The following is a 17,268-nucleotide window of genomic DNA, read 5'->3' as shown; positions in this document are numbered from 1 at the left end:
TGCGCAGAAAAAAACGCGGTAAATCCGCCATAAATCCGCAGCGGTTTAGCACTGCGGATTTATCAAATCCGCAGCGGAAAAATCCGCAGAGGACCAGAATACGTGTGCACATACCGAAACCCTACCCCTAACCCTAGCCCTAACCCTAGCCCTACCCCTAACCCTACCCCTAACCCTACCCCTAACCCTACCCCTAACCCTAACCCTACCCCTAACCCTAACCCTATTCTAACATTAGTGGAAAAAAAAAAAATTCTTTATTTTTTTATTGTCCCTACCTATGGGGGTGACAAAGGGGGGGGTCATTTATTATTTTTTTTATTTTGATCACTGAGATATAATCTATCTCAGTGATCAAAATGCACTTTGGAACGAATCTGCCGGCCGGCAGATTCGTTCCAAAGTGCATTTTGATCACTGAGATAGATTATATCTCAGTGATCAAAATATCTCAGTGATCAAAATGCACTTTGGAACGAATCTGCCGGCCGGCAGATTCGGCGGGCGCACTGCGCATGCGCCCGCCATTTTGGAAGATGGCGGCTCCCAAGGAGAAGACGGACGGGACCCCGGCAGGATCGGTAAGTATGATGGGGTGGGGAGGACCACGGGGGGGGGGGATCGGAGCACGGGGGGGGGAATCGGAGCGCGGCAGGCGTGGAACGGAGCACGGGGGGCGTGGAACGGAGCACGGGGGGCTGGAACGGAGCACGGGGGGTGTAACGGAGCACGGGGTGTGGTGGATCGGAGTGCAGGGGGGGGTGATTGGAGCACGGGGGGGTGATTGGAGCACGGGGGGAGCGGACACGAGCACTGGGGGGAGTGGAGCACAGGGCGGAGGGGAGCCGGAGCAGTGTACCGGCCAGATCGGGGGGCTGGGGGGGCGATGGGTGGGGTGGGGGCACATTAGTATTTCCAGCCATGGCCGATGATATTGCAGCATCGGCCATGGCTGGATTGTAATATTTCACCAGTTATAATAGGTGAAATATTACAAATCGCTCTGATTGGCAGTTTCACTTTCAACAGCCAATCAGAGCGATCGTAGCCACGAGGGGGTGAAGCCACCCCCCCTGGGCTAAACTACCACTCCCCCTGTCCCTGCAGATCGGGTGAAATGGGAGTTAACCCTTTCACCCGATCTGCAGGGACGCGATCTTTCCATGACGCCACATAGGCATCATGGGTCGGATTGGCACCGACTTTCATGACGCCTACGTGGCGTCATGGGTCGGGAAGGGGTTAAAAATACTCTATTATACAGGTCCTGAGAAGTGGTCCTTTTATATTTCGTGCTAGTTTTTATAGTCCTTTAGAAAGGGATGTAGCTCACAGGATCCTCTGGGGCGTGTCTTTAGACTGTTTTGCATAATTACTCTGTAAGCCACGCCCTCTTTGTAAAGACTATGAAAACTAGCGCTAGATAAAAAAGCCCAAATCTCTGGAACCATATGGGGGATTTATAAAAAAAACAAAGAAACTGAATATACAAGGGAGCAGTGAGAATAAAAAAGAGCAAAACCTGTCCACTTTTGACCGGCTGATGAGTCCTCTTTAACTTGCAGGGTAGATGTAGGTACTGTCCTGTGAGATGAGTGGTGCTTTGTCCCGATGCCATGTTGTTGTAGCATACTGTCTTGGGTCCTGATACTAAGGGCATTATTTTGCCACTCTTGAGGAGTTGAGTGTGACCCTCTTGCTGATGTAAGATTCTCATGGAAAGCCAGAGATGGCGCTATAGCTTCCTACATAGCAATATAAGCCATATTATAGTGGCAGTGAACGTTGGGATGAGCAGGTCTAGATCCATAGCATCCATGGGCTAAGAGTCCGGTGCAGGCGACGAGCAAGTCTTGCTGCCTATCGGTTGGAGAAAGGAGGTTCCTCACATTGCGGAGAATGAGACCTGAGAGAGAAACGCTGTAAGGAATGGTCCGGTGTACTGTAGGGTAAAAAATATAATGGCCACAAAGGAGAACTCTCCAGTATAGAGCTCATCTACATGGCACTTTTCCAACTAATGACTTCCAAAAATTTTACCAAAATTCGTTTTGGGCAGATTTAATGTTGTCCGCTTTAAATTTCAGTCCAAATCAAATCTTCAATGAAAAGACATTTTTATATATATATATATATATATATATGTATGCTCTCCGGTCATTTCAGACCCCCAAAGTATAAGGATTTGTTTCCACGGTCCGAAAAATCGCTGCGGGTTTGACGCTCCATACAGCCGCAACGTCAAACTCGCAGCGTCCAGATGTTACAGCATAGTGGAGGGGATTTCATGAAATCCCATCTCCACCATGCTTTAAAAGACGCCGGCGGCAGACCTGCGTAACCGGACATGCGGCGCGTCTTTCTAGACCGCAGCATGTCTATTTACGATGCGGTGACGCTCCGTCCCCGCAGCGTAAATTTCCCATACACTATCATTAGATGCGGTTTTAGTGAAAAGCGTAATAACTGCAGGAACGCAGCTTACTGCGCATGTGTACTAATTTAAATAATGTCTTACCTTGTGACCGCCGGATGTTCTCGGCTGATCGTGAGAACTGCAGTGCAGATGACCGCCGGAGAGTTGTCTCCGGCGATCATCTGCAATCTCTGCTATGTCTGGATGTCAGGCATCCAGATGTAGCAGAGCTGAGCTTGTCGTGGGATACTCGTTATTTAGGACTACGTCGGAACAGTGAGTATTTGTGTTGGTTTATTATTTTATGTTTATTACAGGAGATTGAGGGCACCGCATGGACTAGCTGAATAATAAAGATGGGAAACTGTGTGGTGTTTTATTTCATTAAAATACTTTATTCTGTCTGTGTCTTTATTTAACCCTTTACCAACTGTAGGATTAGTAATGGAGAGGTGTCTTATTGACGCTTCTCCATTATTAAGCCAGGCTTGATGTCACCTTACAATACAAAGATGATATCAACCCCTCGACTATTACCCCACTTTGCGCAGCTACAAGGCTATTGGGAAGAGGCGGGTAAAGTGCCACAATTGGCGCATCTTTGGATGCAGCAGTCTGCTTTTTACTTGGCTGGTTAACAAAAATAGGGGGACCCCACGCTATTTTTTTTTTTAGAGGGAATCCCTCTATTTTTGCTAACCATCCAAGGTAAGCAGACTGCTGAGGCCTAGTATTATCAGGCTGATCAGGTTCGTGGATATTGGATCCTTACCAGCCTAAGAATACCGGGCCGCAGCTGTCTGCTTTTTTCTTAGCTGGATAACAAATATAGGGGGACTCCACGCTGTATTTTTTGGAGGGGATCCCCTATTTTTGCTAAGTAGACTGCTGCGGCCTGGTATTATCAGGCTGATATGGTTCATGCATATTGGTTCCTTACCAGCCTGAAATACCAGTCCCAGTAGTCTGGTTTACTCTGGCCGGTTAATAAATATAGGGGGACCCAGGGCTGCCACTAGAAATTTCGGGGCCCCATACTGACAAAATTTTCGGGGCCCCCTTGAGACTCCGCCCAGGCTCCACCCCAGCCCCGCCTCCAGGCTCCACCCCTCGAACTGTCCACAGTCCCACCGCTCTCTCTTGGAAAATCTCCACTTCTCACCTATCACACATTGACAGTTCCCATCACCAGATCACACATATAGCCGGCAGCTTTTGTTTTGGCCAAAAGATTTTTTAAGCCGCCACCAGAACACGGTTGACACTTTTGGCTGGGCCCTACTCTACTGTAACCTACTAAATATTTGTTAAAATATGCAATACAATTTAGGTATATTTTTATTTATTTTTCAATTTTTAAAATGACCTATAATACTACATACAAGGAACAAATACCACAGCACTATGACCAGACCACATATTACCACCACAGTGACCGAATAATATCAAATACAAGGAACAAATACCAGAACACCATGACCAGACTGCATATTACCACCACAGTGATCGAATAATATAAAATACAAGGAACAAATACCACCACATCATGACCAGACCACATATTACCACCAATGACTGAATACTACAATACTGATCAGTAATAAAAAAAAAAAAACACAATACTATCACCATCAGTTCCATTATAAGCAGGAGATCTGTAATTAGTAAGCAGTGTCTGTGTACAGGTAATACAGTGATCACCGGTGACATTATACACAGGACCTCTGTATATAGTATACAGTGTATAGTGTCAGTGTAAAGTTAACACTGACTCACCAGTGACGTCTCTAGGTGAAGTCCTTCATCTTTCATCCAGCACAGACCGCCATCATTTCTTCCAGCCAGGACTCGTTTCTGCAGGAAATAACACAGTTATCTCGAGTTCCACTTGTAGAACACATTACTTAATTTTCCCAGCCTCTACATTACACCACATAAAGAAGGTGACATAGTATCACTCTGCACAGTAACAGGACCTCCCCCCATTTAAAACAGTATACTCAAAAAATAAAATAAATACCTCACTGCAATAATAATATCCCTTAATTAGCCCCTATGGTAATATTCGCCATCCTAGCCCCCGTGTGTCTCATTGCAGGCTCCAGCCATATGTTCTCCCATCCTGCCCTCATGAGTATCCATTCTGCCCCATATGATCTCCCCATCCTGCCCCATCTGTCTCCATCGTATCCATTCTGCCCCATCTGTCTCCAATCCTGCCCCATCTGTCTACATTCTGCCCCATCTGTTTCTAATCCTGCCCCATCTGTGTCCAGCACTCTGCCCCATCTGTGTCCAGCACTCTGCCCCATCTGTTTCCAATCCTGCCCCATCTGTGTCCAGCACTCTGCCCCATCTGTGTCCAATCCTGCCCCATCTGTGTCCAGCACTCTGCCCCATCTGTGTCCAATCCTGCCCCATCTGTGTCCAGCACTCTGCCCCATCTGTGTCCAATCCTGCCCCATCTGTGTCCAGCACTCTGCCCCATCTGTTTCCAATCCTGCCCCATCTGTGTCCAGCACTCTGCCCCATCTGTTTCCAGCACTCTGCCCCATTTGTCTCCAATCCTGCCCCATCTGTGTCCAGCACTCTGCCCCATCTGTGTCCAGCACTCTGCCCCATCTGTGTCCAGCATATCTGCCCCATCTGTGTCCAGCACTCTGCCCCATCTGTGTCCAGCACTCTGCCCCATCTGTTTCCAATCCTGCCCCATCTCTGTCCAGCACTCTGCCCCATCTCTGTCCAGCACTCTCCCCCATCTCTGTCCAGCACTCTGCCCCATCTCTGTCCAGCACTCTGCCCCATCTCTGTCCAGCACTCTGCCCCATCTCTGTCCAGCACTCTGCCCCATCTCTGTCCAGAACTCTGCCCCATCTCTGTCCAGCACTCTGCCCCATCTCTGTCCAGCACTCTGCCCCATCTCTGTCCAGCACTCTGCCCCATCTCTTCCCAGCACTCTGCCCCATCTCTTCCCAGCACTCTGCCTCATCTCTGTCCAGCACTGCCCCATCTTTGTCCAGCACTCTGCCCCATCTCTGTCCAGCACTCTGCCCAGCACTCTGCCCCATCTCTGCCCAGCACTCTGCCCCATCTCTGTCCAGCACTCTGCCCCATCTCTGTCCAGCACTCTGCCCCATCTCTGTCCAGCACTCTGCCCCATCTCTGTCCAGCACTCTGCCCCATCTCTGTCCAGCACTCTGCCCCATCTCTGTCCAGCACTCTGCCCCATCTCTGTCCAGCACTCTGCCCCATCTCTGTCCAGCACTCTGCCCAGCACTCTGCCCCATCTCTGTCCAGCACTCTGCCCCATCTCTGTCCAGCACTCTGCCCCATCTCTGTCCAGCACTCTGCCCCATCTCTGTCCAGCACTCTGCCCAGCACTCTGCCCCATCTCTTCCCAGCACTCTGCCCCATCTCTGTCCAGCACTCTGCCCCATCTCTGTCCAGCACTCTGCCCCATCTCTTCCCAGCACTCTGCCCCATCTCTTCCCAGCACTCTGCCCCATCTCTTCCCAGCACTCTGCCCCATCTCTTCCCAGCACTCTGCCCCATCTCTTCCCAGCACTCTGCCCCATCTCTTCCCAGCACTCTGCCCCATCTCTGTCCAGCACTCTGCCCCATCTCTGTCCAGCACTCTGCCCCATCTCTTCCCAGCACTCTGCCCCATCTCTTCTCAGGACTCTGCCCCATCTATTCCCAGCACTCTGCCCCATCTCTTCCCAGCACTCTGCCCCATCTCTTCCCAGCACTCTGCGAGTCTGCCCCATCTCTGTCCAGCACTCTGCCACATCTCTGTCCAGCGTTTTGCCCCTGTGTCCAGCGTTCTTCCCTGGGCCCCCGGATCGCCGCTCTCAAGAAAAAAAAAAAAAGAAGTTCTTCTTACCTGGCCGCGCTCCTGCGGCGGGCGAAGCATCCACGCAGCTGCAGCGTGCATGCACTCGCCGGTGACTGACAATGATGTCAGACGCCGGCGACATGCACGCACGCTGCGGCTGACGTCAGCGCCTGCCAGCCTCAGATTGGCTGGCGGCGCCGCGGCTGTTAACTATTGACGTGCGGGCCCGCACGTCAATAGCTTTAAACAGCTGCAGCGTCGGCGCTAAGGGCCCGGTTAGCCTGCGGCTGCCGGTAGGGGCCCGGTGAGCAGATAAGACGGGGCCCGATGCGGGCCCCCTCTGCTCACCGGGCCCCATACGCCAGTCACGGCCGTCATGCCCTGATGGCGGCCCTGGGGGGACCCCATGCCATTTTTTTTTAATTTAGTAAAAAAAGGGAAGGACAGTGCATATTAGTGACCTCTGTCTACTTTCAGGAACTTCCTGTGTGGCCGGGGTCACACTTGCGAGTGTGATGCGAGAAACTCGAATCAACACCCGGGACTGCCGCCGGCACTCGGGACTGGAGTGTGAGACTGCATATATATCTATGCAGCCACACTTGTGGGTCCGAGTGCCGGCAGCAGTCCCGGGTGCTGATGCGAGAGACTAGCGCAAGTTTTTCGCATCACACTCGCAAGTGTAACTCATGCCTGTCACGTACTTCCTTCTGTGACACAGGATTCAACATGTGTAAATTAGAACACATGCATAGTAAGCTGCATTTCCACAGTTAATACACATGTGACTAATGATTAGATGCCGTTTTACTGCATGGAAATTTACGTTGCGAGGACTGAGCGTCTCCACATCGTAAATGGACATGCTGCAGTCTGGAAAGATGCGCCACATGTCCGTTTTCGCAGGTCTGCCGCCAGCGTCTTTGAACGCATAGTGGACATGTGATTTCTTGAAATCCCATCCACTATGCTGTAACATCTGGACGCTGCAGGTTTGACGCTGCAGATGTACGCAGGGTCAAACCTGCAGCGTTTACTGACCATGGGAACATACCCTAATATATCGGCAAACAGGAAATCACTTTTATTTCTTTCCCAGAAGCCAACTTTCAATTAGCTTTATTAAAAGTGACAAAAAAAAACAAACGCATGTAAAAACGCATCAAAAAACGCAGGTGACCTGCCAGTGACCTCAGGTGCAGATTTGGTGCAGATTTTACCTGCGTCAAATCCTGAGCAAATACTGAGCCATTCCTGACCGTGGAAACATGCTCTAATAAAAAGAAGATGGGAAGGGGTTAAAACATTAAAAATGATTCTACTCCCCTGGTCTAAGCCAGACCCTCACTTGTACTACCTCCTTCTCTCACTTTGGATTGATTTTCTTTTTGATCTTCATTTCTATCCAGATCTTTTAGCGCTGACTATTCTTTACCCTGTCACGTGGGGGCATCGACGCATGTCAGTGATGTTGGTCAGGAGGCTTAGTCAGTGGCGAAAGATCTGGACCGTAGAGAAGGTCAATCCAATGAGCGATCCAAAGTGAGCGGAGGACAAGGGGACAAGGAGCTGTGGGTAGCTGCACAAGTGAAGGGCCATGGATAGGTGAGGTGCCATGGACAGGTGAGGGGCCATGGACAGGTGAGGGGCCATGGACAGGTGAGGTGCCATGGATAGGTGAGGGGCCATGGACAGGTGAGGTGCCATGGATAGGTGAGGTGCCATGGACAGGTGAGGGGCCATGGACAGAGAGATGTGGCAGAACGACAGGTAAGGGGCCATGGACAGAGAGCTGTGGCAGCAGCACAGGTGAGGGGCCATGGACAGGGAGCTGTGGCAGCAGCACAGGTGAGGGGCCACGGACAGGGAGCTGTGGCAGCAGCACAGGTGAGGGGCCATGCACAGGGAGCTGTGGCAGCAGCACAGGTGAGGGGCCACGGACAGGGAGCTGTGGCAGCAGGACAGGTGAGGGGCCACGGACAGGGAGCTGTGGCAGCAGGACAGGTGAGGGGCCACGGACAGGTGAGGGGCCACGGACAGGGAGCTGTGGCAGCAGGACAGGTGAGGGGCCACGGACAGGTGAGGGGCCATGGACAGAGAGCTGTGGCAGCAGCACAGGTGAGGGGGCCATGGACAGGGAGCTGTGGCAGCAGCACAGGTGAGGGGCCATGGACAGGGAGCTGTGGCAGCAGCACAGGTGAGGGGCCATGGACATGGAGCTGTGGCAGCAGGACAGGTGAGGGGCCATGGACATGGAGCTGTGGCAGCAGGACAGGTGAGGGGCCATGGACAGGGAGCTGTGGCAGCAGCACAGGTGAGGGGCCATGGACAGGGAGCTGTGGCAGCAGCACAGATGAGGGGGCCATGGACATGGAGCTGTGGCAGCAGCACAGGTGAGGGGGCCATGGACAGGGAGCTGTGGCAGCAGCACAGGTGAGGGGGCCATGGACAGTGAGCTGTGGCAGCAGCACAGGTGAGGGGGCCATGGACAGGGAGCTGTGGCAGCAGGACAGGTGAGGGGGCCATGGACAGGGAGCTGTGGCAGCAGCACAGGTGAGGGGCCATGGACAGGGAGCTGTGGCAGCAGCACAGGTGAGGGGGCCATGGACAGGGAGCTGTGGCAGCAGCACAGGTGAGGGGCCATGGACAGGGAGCTGTGGCAGCAGCACAGGTGAGGGGGCCATGGACAGGGAGCTGTGGCAGCAGCACAGGTGAGGGACCATGGACAGGGAGCTGTGGCAGCAGTACAGGTGAGGGGCCTTGGACAGGGAGCTGTGGCAGCAGCACAGGTGAGGGGGCCATGGACAGGGAGCTGTGGCAGCAGCACAGGTGAGGGGGCCATGGACAGGGAGCTGTGGCAGCAGCACAGGTGAGGGGGCCATGGACAGGGAGCTGTGGCAGCAGCACAGATGAGGGGGCCATGGACATGGAGCTGTGGCAGCAGCACAGGTGAGGGGCCATGGACATGGAGCTGTGGCAGCAGCACAGGTGAGGGGGCCATGGACAGGGAGCTGTGGCAGCAGCACAGGTGAGGGGGCCATGGACAGGGAGCTGTGGCAGCAGCACAGATGAGGGGGCCATGGACATGGAGCTGTGGCAGCAGCACAGGTGAGGGGGCCATGGACAGGGAGCTGTGGCAGCAGCACAGGTGAGGGGGCCATGGACAGTGAGCTGTGGCAGCAGCACAGGTGAGGGGGCCATGGACAGGGAGCTGTGGCAGCAGGACAGGTGAGGGGGCCATGGACAGGGAGCTGTGGCAGCAGCACAGGTGAGGGGCCATGGACAGGGAGCTGTGGCAGCAGCACAGGTGAGGGGGCCATGGACAGGGAGCTGTGGCAGCAGCACAGGTGAGGGGGCCATGGACAGGGAGCTGTGGCAGCAGCACAGGTGAGGGGCCATGGACAGGGAGCTGTGGCAGCAGCACAGGTGAGGGGGCCATTGACAGGGAGCTGTGGCAGCAGCACAGGTGAGGGGGCCATGGACAGGGAGCTGTGGCAGCAGCACAGATGAGGGGGCCATGGACATGGAGCTGTGGCAGCAGCACAGGTGAGGGGCCATGGACATGGAGCTGTGGCAGCAGCACAGGTGAGGGGGCTATGGAGAGGGAGCTGTGGCAGCAGCACAGATGAGGGGGCCAAGGACAGGGAGCTGTGGCAGCAGCACAGGTGAGGGGGCCATGGACAGGGAGCTGTGGCAGCAGCACAGGTGAGGGGCCATGGACAGGGAGCTGTGGCAGCAGCACAGGTGAGGGGGCCATGGACAGGGAGCTGTGGCAGCAGCACAGGTGAGGGACCATGGACAGGGAGCTGTGGCAGCAGTACAGGTGAGGGGCCTTGGACAGGGAGCTGTGGCAGCAGCACAGGTGAGGGGGCCATGGACAGGGAGCTGTGGCAGCAGCACAGGTGAGGGGGCCATGGACAGGGAGCTGTGGCAGCAGCACAGGTGAGGGGGCCATGGACAGGGAGCTGTGGCAGCAGCACAGATGAGGGGGCCATGGACATGGAGCTGTGGCAGCAGCACAGGTGAGGGGCCATGGACATGGAGCTGTGGCAGCAGCACAGGTGAGGGGGCCATGGACAGGGAGCTGTGGCAGCAGCACAGGTGAGGGGGCCATGGACAGGGAGCTGTGGCAGCAGCACAGATGAGGGGGCGATGGACATGGAGCTGTGGCAGCAGCACAGGTGAGGGGGCCATGGACAGGGAGCTGTGGCAGCAGCACAGGTGAGGGGGCCATGGACAGTGAGCTGTGGCAGCAGCACAGGTGAGGGGGCCATGGACAGGGAGCTGTGGCAGCAGGACAGGTGAGGGGGCCATGGACAGGGAGCTGTGGCAGCAGCACAGGTGAGGGGCCATGGACAGGGAGCTGTGGCAGCAGCACAGGTGAGGGGGCCATGGACAGGGAGCTGTGGCAGCAGCACAGGTGAGGGGGCCATGGACAGGGAGCTGTGGCAGCAGCACAGGTGAGGGGCCATGGACAGGGAGCTGTGGCAGCAGCACAGGTGAGGGGGCCATGGACAGGGAGCTGTGGCAGCAGCACAGGTGAGGGGGCCATGGACAGGGAGCTGTGGCAGCAGCACAGATGAGGGGGCCATGGACATGGAGCTGTGGCAGCAGCACAGGTGAGGGGCCATGGACATGGAGCTGTGGCAGCAGCACAGGTGAGGGGGCTATGGAGAGGGAGCTGTGGCAGCAGCACAGATGAGGGGGCCAAGGACAGGGAGCTGTGGCAGCAGCACAGATGAGGGGGTCATGGACATGGAGCTGTGGCAGCAGCACAGGTGAGGGGGCCATGGACAGGGAGCTGTGGCAGCAGCACAGGTGAGGGGGCCATGGACAGGGAGCTGTGGCAGCAGCACAGATGAGGGGGCCATGGACATGGAGCTGTGGCAGCAGCACAGGTGAGGGGCCATGGACATGGAGCTGTGGCAGCAGCACAGGTGAGGGGGCTATGGAGAGGGAGCTGTGGCAGCAGCACAGATGAGGGGGCCAAGGACAGGGAGCTGTGGCAGCAGCACAGATGAGGGGGTCATGGACATGGAGCTGTGGCAGCAGCACAGGTGAGGGGGCCATGGACAGGGAGCTGTGGCAGCAGCACAGATGAGGGGGTCATGGACATGGAGCTGTGGCAGCAGCACAGGTGAGGGGGCCATGGACAGGGAGCTGTGGCAGCAGCACAGGTGAGGGGGCCATGGACAGGGAGCTGTGGCAGCAGCACAGGTGAGGGGGCCATGGACAGGGAGCTGTGGCAGCAGCACAGGTGAGGGGGCCATGGACAGGGAGCTGTGGCAGCAGCACAGATGAGGGGGTCATGGACATGGAGCTGTGGCAGCAGCACAGGTGAGGGGCCATGGACAGGGAGCTGTGGCAGCAGCACAGGTGAGGGGGCCATGGACATGGAGCTGTGGCAGCAGCACAGGTGAGGGGCCATGGACAGGGAGCTGTGGCAGCAGGACAGGTGAGGGGGCCATGGACAGGGAGCTGTGGCAGCAGCACAGGTGAGGGGCCATGGACAGGGAGCTGTGGCAGCAGCACAGGTGAGGGGCCATGGACATGGAGCTGTGGCAGCAGCACAGGTGAGGGGGCCATGGACAGGGAGCTGTGGCAGCAGAACAGGTGAGGGGGCCATGGACATGGAGCTGTGGCAGCAGCACAGATGAGGGGGCCATGGACAGGGAGCTGTGGCAGCAGGACAGGTGAGGGGGCCATGGACAGGGAGCTGTGGCAGCAGCACAGGTGAGGGGGCCATGGACAGGGAGCTGTGGCAGCAGCACAGGTGAGGGGGCCATGGACAGGGAGCTGTGGCAGCAGCACAGGTGAGGGGGCCATGGACAGGGAGCTGTGGCAGCAGCACAGATGAGGGGGTCATGGACATGGAGCTGTGGCAGCAGCACAGGTGAGGGGCCATGGACAGGGAGCTGTGGCAGCAGCACAGGTGAGGGGGCCATGGACATGGAGCTGTGGCAGCAGCACAGGTGAGGGGCCATGGACAGGGAGCTGTGGCAGCAGGACAGGTGAGGGGGCCATGGACAGGGGGCTGTGGCAGCAGCACAGGTGAGGGGCCATGGACAGGGAGCTGTGGCAGCAGCACAGGTGAGGGGCCATGGACATGGAGCTGTGGCAGCAGCACAGGTGAGGGGGCCATGGACAGGGAGCTGTGGCAGCAGAACAGGTGAGGGGGCCATGGACAGGGAGCTGTGGCAGCAGGACAGGTGAGGGGGCCATGGACAGGGAGCTGTGGCAGCAGGACAGGTGAGGGGGCCATGGACAGGGAGCTGTGGCAGCAGCACAGGTGAGGGGCCATGGACAGGGAGCTGTGGCAGCAGCACAGGTGAGGGGGCCATGGACAGGGAGCTGTGGCAGCAGCACAGGTGAGGGGGCCATGGACAGGGAGCTGTGGCAGCAGGACAGGTGAGGGGGCCATGGACAGGGAGCTGTGGCAGCAGCACAGATGAGGGGGTCATGGACAGGGAGCTGTGGCAGCAGCACAGGTGAGGGGGCCATGGACAGGGAGCTGTGGCAGCAGCACAGGTGAGGGGGCCATGGACAGGGAGCTGTGGCAGCAGGACAGGTGAGGGGGCCATGGACAGGGAGCTGTGGCAGCAGCACAGATGAGGGGGTCATGGACAGGGAGCTGTGGCAGCAGCACAGGTGAGGGGCCATGGACAGGGAGCTGTGGCAGCAGCACAGGTGAGGGGCCATGGACAGGGAGCTGTGGCAGCAGGACAGGTGAGGGGGCCATGGACAGGGAGCTGTGGCAGCAGCACAGGTGAGGGGCCATGGACAGGGAGCTGTGGCAGCAGGACAGGTGAGGGGCCATGGACAGGGAGCTGTGGCAGCAGCACAGGTGAGGGGCCATGGACAGGGAGCTGTGGCAGCAGGACAGGTGAGGGGCCATGGACAGGGAGCTGTGGCAGCAGCACAGGTGAGGGGCCATGGACAGGGAGCTGTGGCAGCAGCACAGGTGAGGGGGCCATGGACAGGGAGCTGTGGCAGCAGCACAGGTGAGGGGCCATGGACAGGGAGCTGTGGCAGCAGTACAGGTGAGGGGCCATGAACAGGGAGCTGTGGCAGCAGCACAGGTGAGGGGGCCATGGACAGGGAGCTGTGGCAGCAGCACAGGTGAGGGGGCCATGGACAGGGAGCTGTGGCAGCAGCACAGGTGAGGGACCACGGACAGGGAGCTGATGGGGCCATGGACAGAGACGGGGGCCATAGAAAGGTAAATGCATATATATATTTTTTTATTAACTACTTTCCAGCCTTAAAAATGTCTGCTAGCTGGTCGCTGATTTTTGCTGGATATATGTGAAGTGAATCCCTACAAATGTGGATTCTGGTGACTCTGACCTTTTTGGGGAAATTAATAACAAATTTGATTCCCTCATCTGTAGACTTTAGATATTGTCCCTCTCTGCGAGTCGCGGTGCTCCTGTGCCTTATTGAGGAGTACCTGCCATACTTGGGTGCTTCTTCTGAGAAAAGTGCAAGTCTGTTGTAATTTGCGAACCTTCTCTGTAAGTTCCCGCTGGGTGACTACACCTTGTGTCCGGTTATTACCCCCTGTGTTCTCCAATGTGGCGGCACCCTCGGCTTACTATCACATTTGCACATGCATTCACCCTTTCGCCCCTTAAAGAGAACCTGTCACCTGAATTTGGCGGGACTGGTTTTGGGTCATATGGGCGGAGTTTTCTGGTGTTTGATTCACCCTTTCCTTACCCGCTGGCTGCATGCTGGCTGCAATATTGGATTGAAGTTCATTCTCTGTCCTCCATAGTACATGCCTGCGCAAGGCAAGATTGCACCTTGTGCAGGCGTGTACTATGGAGGACAGAGAATGAACTTCAATCCAATATTGCAGCCAGCATGCAGCCAGCAGGTAAGGAAAGGGTGAATCAAACACCCGGAAACTCCGCCCATATGACCCAAAACCAGTCCCGCCAAATTCAGGTGACAGAGTCCCTTTAAATTTTGTGAATTATTGGGTGAATATATATATATATATATATATATTTATAGGCTGAGTTAACTCGTTTCTTTTTTTGTCTCAAATTAGCAGTGAATACTTTACGTATGTAAAAGGCGTCAGGGCATGCTGGGAGTTGTAGTTTTAATAAAGTACAATTCTCATGTAAAGTGGCTTCAGCTGCTGCGCTCTTCGCTTTCATGAAATTCTTGGCATCTTCACAGAGTAAGATCCACGCTCTGATCTCATTCCTGCCTTGTACTGAAGTCTGGCTTCTTCTGTAGAACATTGTTATAGTAACTGCGCTGTGTATTTCTGGTCGTCAAGAGCCCAGTTCAGGGTTTCTCAGATTTTTTTTTTTCCATTTCCAAATGTACAAAAATAGATAAGTTCACGGACGTTGCCTGCATGGGAAAGTGCTGTACAGTGAGCACCGTTACTCCCACTGAGCAGCCACATTCTTAGCATTGGTGGGTTTTCGTCAGTGGATACTGTATGTCATAACCTAATCTATGATCATATCCAACATAGCCTGTCGCTCGATTGTATGGCTTGCTTCCGATTGCATGGTTTGCTTCCGATTGTACGGCTTGCTTCCGATTGTATAGCTTGCTTCTGATTGTATGGCTTGCTTCCAATTGTATGGCTTGCTTCCGATTGCATGGCTTGCTTCCGATTGTACGGCTTGCTTCCGATTGTATGGCTTGCTTCCGATTGTATGGCTTGCTTCCGATTGTATGGCTTGCTTCCGATTGTATGGCTTGCTTCCAAGTAGTTTCTTCCTCCTACCTGGAATATGCAGTCATCTAACACCTTGAAAGTCGAAATTGTCATTTATTTTTGTAAAGGTTGTTCTATCTTAAATTGTTGTATTAATATCTCAGGGTTTTTGTTTTTTTTAATTGTCATTGTCATAAATGGAGTTATGACCTATGCACATTAAAGGCTGTAGGCACTGGGTCACTGCCGGCACCTGTGGTTTTGGAAAATGTTTTCTGAAACTTTTAAAAAACGTTTTTTTTTCTGGGTATTCACTTTGATGAGTCGGGGCCTATATGGACATTATCATCGCTGTCCCCATTGGGGCTCCCAATCTATAATCCCTATCAGTATGTCTTTGGAGTGTGGGAGGAAACCGGAGGACCCGGAGGAAACCCACGCAAACACGGGGAGAACATACAAACTCCTTGCAGATGTTGTCCTAGGTGGGATACATTTAAACAATTATAATACGTATACCTGTTATATATCAGACATAAGTGTAGAACTGCTTCTATAATCTTTTAGGTACAAAAAATATGGTCTGAAATGTGTCCGATGTTGGAATATCCCAAAAAGAGATGGGAAATCCTGCTCGAAATACTGTGGATGTGGTGGCATGTTCGTATAGAATAAGGTACCTTCATGTTTTGTCTACCTGAGCCCACACTGTACTCTAGAGATTGTGTAATAGCAACTCAAAGAAGATCGGCTGTAGTAATATTTTTATGAATTTTATTTAAGTGTCATCCATTTATCTTTTTGGATGTTTCAAAGACAAGCCAGTGCAGCATAAAGGGGCAGTGTCCTGTATAACATTCCTTCAGTAGGTTGTCACTCTGAGAATAGTAACCCTCCTAGGAGAGCAACCTCTGTAACCTGCAGTGTAACTTGATCAAAGTATTTGACACCTAACTAGTTAATTGTTTCAAAGTGGGCGTTACCAGAGAGATTTCACTGGGGGCGTGTACTTCTTTTTCTTTCGGATGCTGACTGACAGGCAGTAACACACTGGGGATAGAAGACCATGCCCTCAACAACAGCATTGACAAACAGTTTACTGAGTGATAACATGTGCCAGAGCACTGCAGAGCTGAGTGTGAGTAACCAACAGCTTTCTGCTCTCTTCTCTGGCAGTCAGTGTGGGGGGGAAGGGGCGGTGCTGCAGAAGGTGAGTCTCATTACAAACACTTCTGATAACTCTCCTCTCGAAATCAAATTAGCTTTACTGACAAAAGCAAATGCACATTTGCATTGCCAAAGGAAGTGTAGTACTAAGGACTCTGCAGCTCTCCACCCCGCTGACTGCTGGAGATGAGAGCTGAAAGCTGTCCGTTAATAACACTCAGATCTGCTGTGCTCCAGCACATGTAACCACTCTGCAATGAGTAGAGCAGACAGTTTGTCAATTGTGGGGGAGTGTTCTTTTTAACCAGTATGTTACTGGCTGCTTATGATTGGTCAGTGTCAGAAAGAGGAAGAAGTACACGTCCCCAGTAAAAGCTCTCTGGTAACGCCCATGTAGACGTATTTTTTTTTAACTGTTTAAGTACAAAATACTTTGATAATATCTCTGCAATGGCAAGCTATAAAAACCTCTTTGGAGGACTCAACGTGTCGACGCCATATTTCCCCTGCGGGGGCGCTGCAGTGTAATTAAATACTTGCTCCCAGGTTCCCCCACAAATTGATTGATAGAGGTCACAGCAGCAAGAAAGAGACCTTTTTAGCACAAAAAAAAAGTGTTGTCCAAAGTGAACCTTTAGGTATTTAGAACTGTTGCGCCTTCTCAGTAGTTTTCTATATACCCCCGATACAATTCACTTTAGTAAAAAAATTATCTTTTCTTTCCGTTTTAGGAAGACGAAGTCTCCCGTGAATTTTTGAAGCATAATTTGTGTTCTCTTGCTGCTGTTTTACAGACGTTTACAGATAAAATAAGAAGAAAAATAATAATATGAAAACGAAAAGGCAAATAAAATATTTCATATTTGTTAATTCTATCAATAAAGTTAATTTATATTGTTATAAATCTGCCTCTCTGATTCTGTGCTGACACAAAACTGGAAATATCACCTCTCTAAGTGATGGGCTGTGTGTTTCCATGAATGGGGCCGAACTGCAGTACTAGACAAAGCCTGTAGACATGTGTGGCGCTGTTTCATAAAAACGCCACAAAAAAAAATAGTCAGGTTTTTTTTTATAAACTTCTGCAACCCACTTTATATTCCCAGTGTAACCTTAATTTATAGTATACAAATGTTGGGTGTGATCCGTGGCGCTCTATATCAA

The 17,268-nt window shown here is 53.4% G+C and overlaps 1 long non-coding RNA gene across 2 annotated transcripts in view; it reads left to right on the top strand.

Annotated features, from left to right (window-relative positions):
• The window catches only part of LOC138677171 (uncharacterized), a 34,728-nt gene extending 17,529 nt beyond the window's left edge, over positions 1-17,199 (top strand). Inside the window, exons 1-3 of one of the 2 annotated variants that reach the window (XR_011320867.1) lie at positions 14,348-15,422; positions 15,505-15,613; positions 16,836-17,199. This is a non-coding gene — a long non-coding RNA (uncharacterized lncRNA). Of the gene's footprint in view, positions 1-14,347; positions 15,423-15,504; positions 15,614-16,835 lie in introns of those variants that run through there. The other variant, XR_011320868.1, reaches the window with a different exon arrangement.
• The last annotated feature ends 69 nt before the right edge of the window (positions 17,200-17,268 follow it).

Source organism: Ranitomeya imitator, chromosome 4 (genome assembly GCF_032444005.1).
Source record: "Ranitomeya imitator isolate aRanImi1 chromosome 4, aRanImi1.pri, whole genome shotgun sequence".
Classification (NCBI taxonomy): Eukaryota; Metazoa; Chordata; class Amphibia; order Anura; family Dendrobatidae; genus Ranitomeya; species Ranitomeya imitator.
Note: the sequence above shows the minus strand (reverse complement) of the source record. Positions and strands in the feature narration are given on the sequence as shown.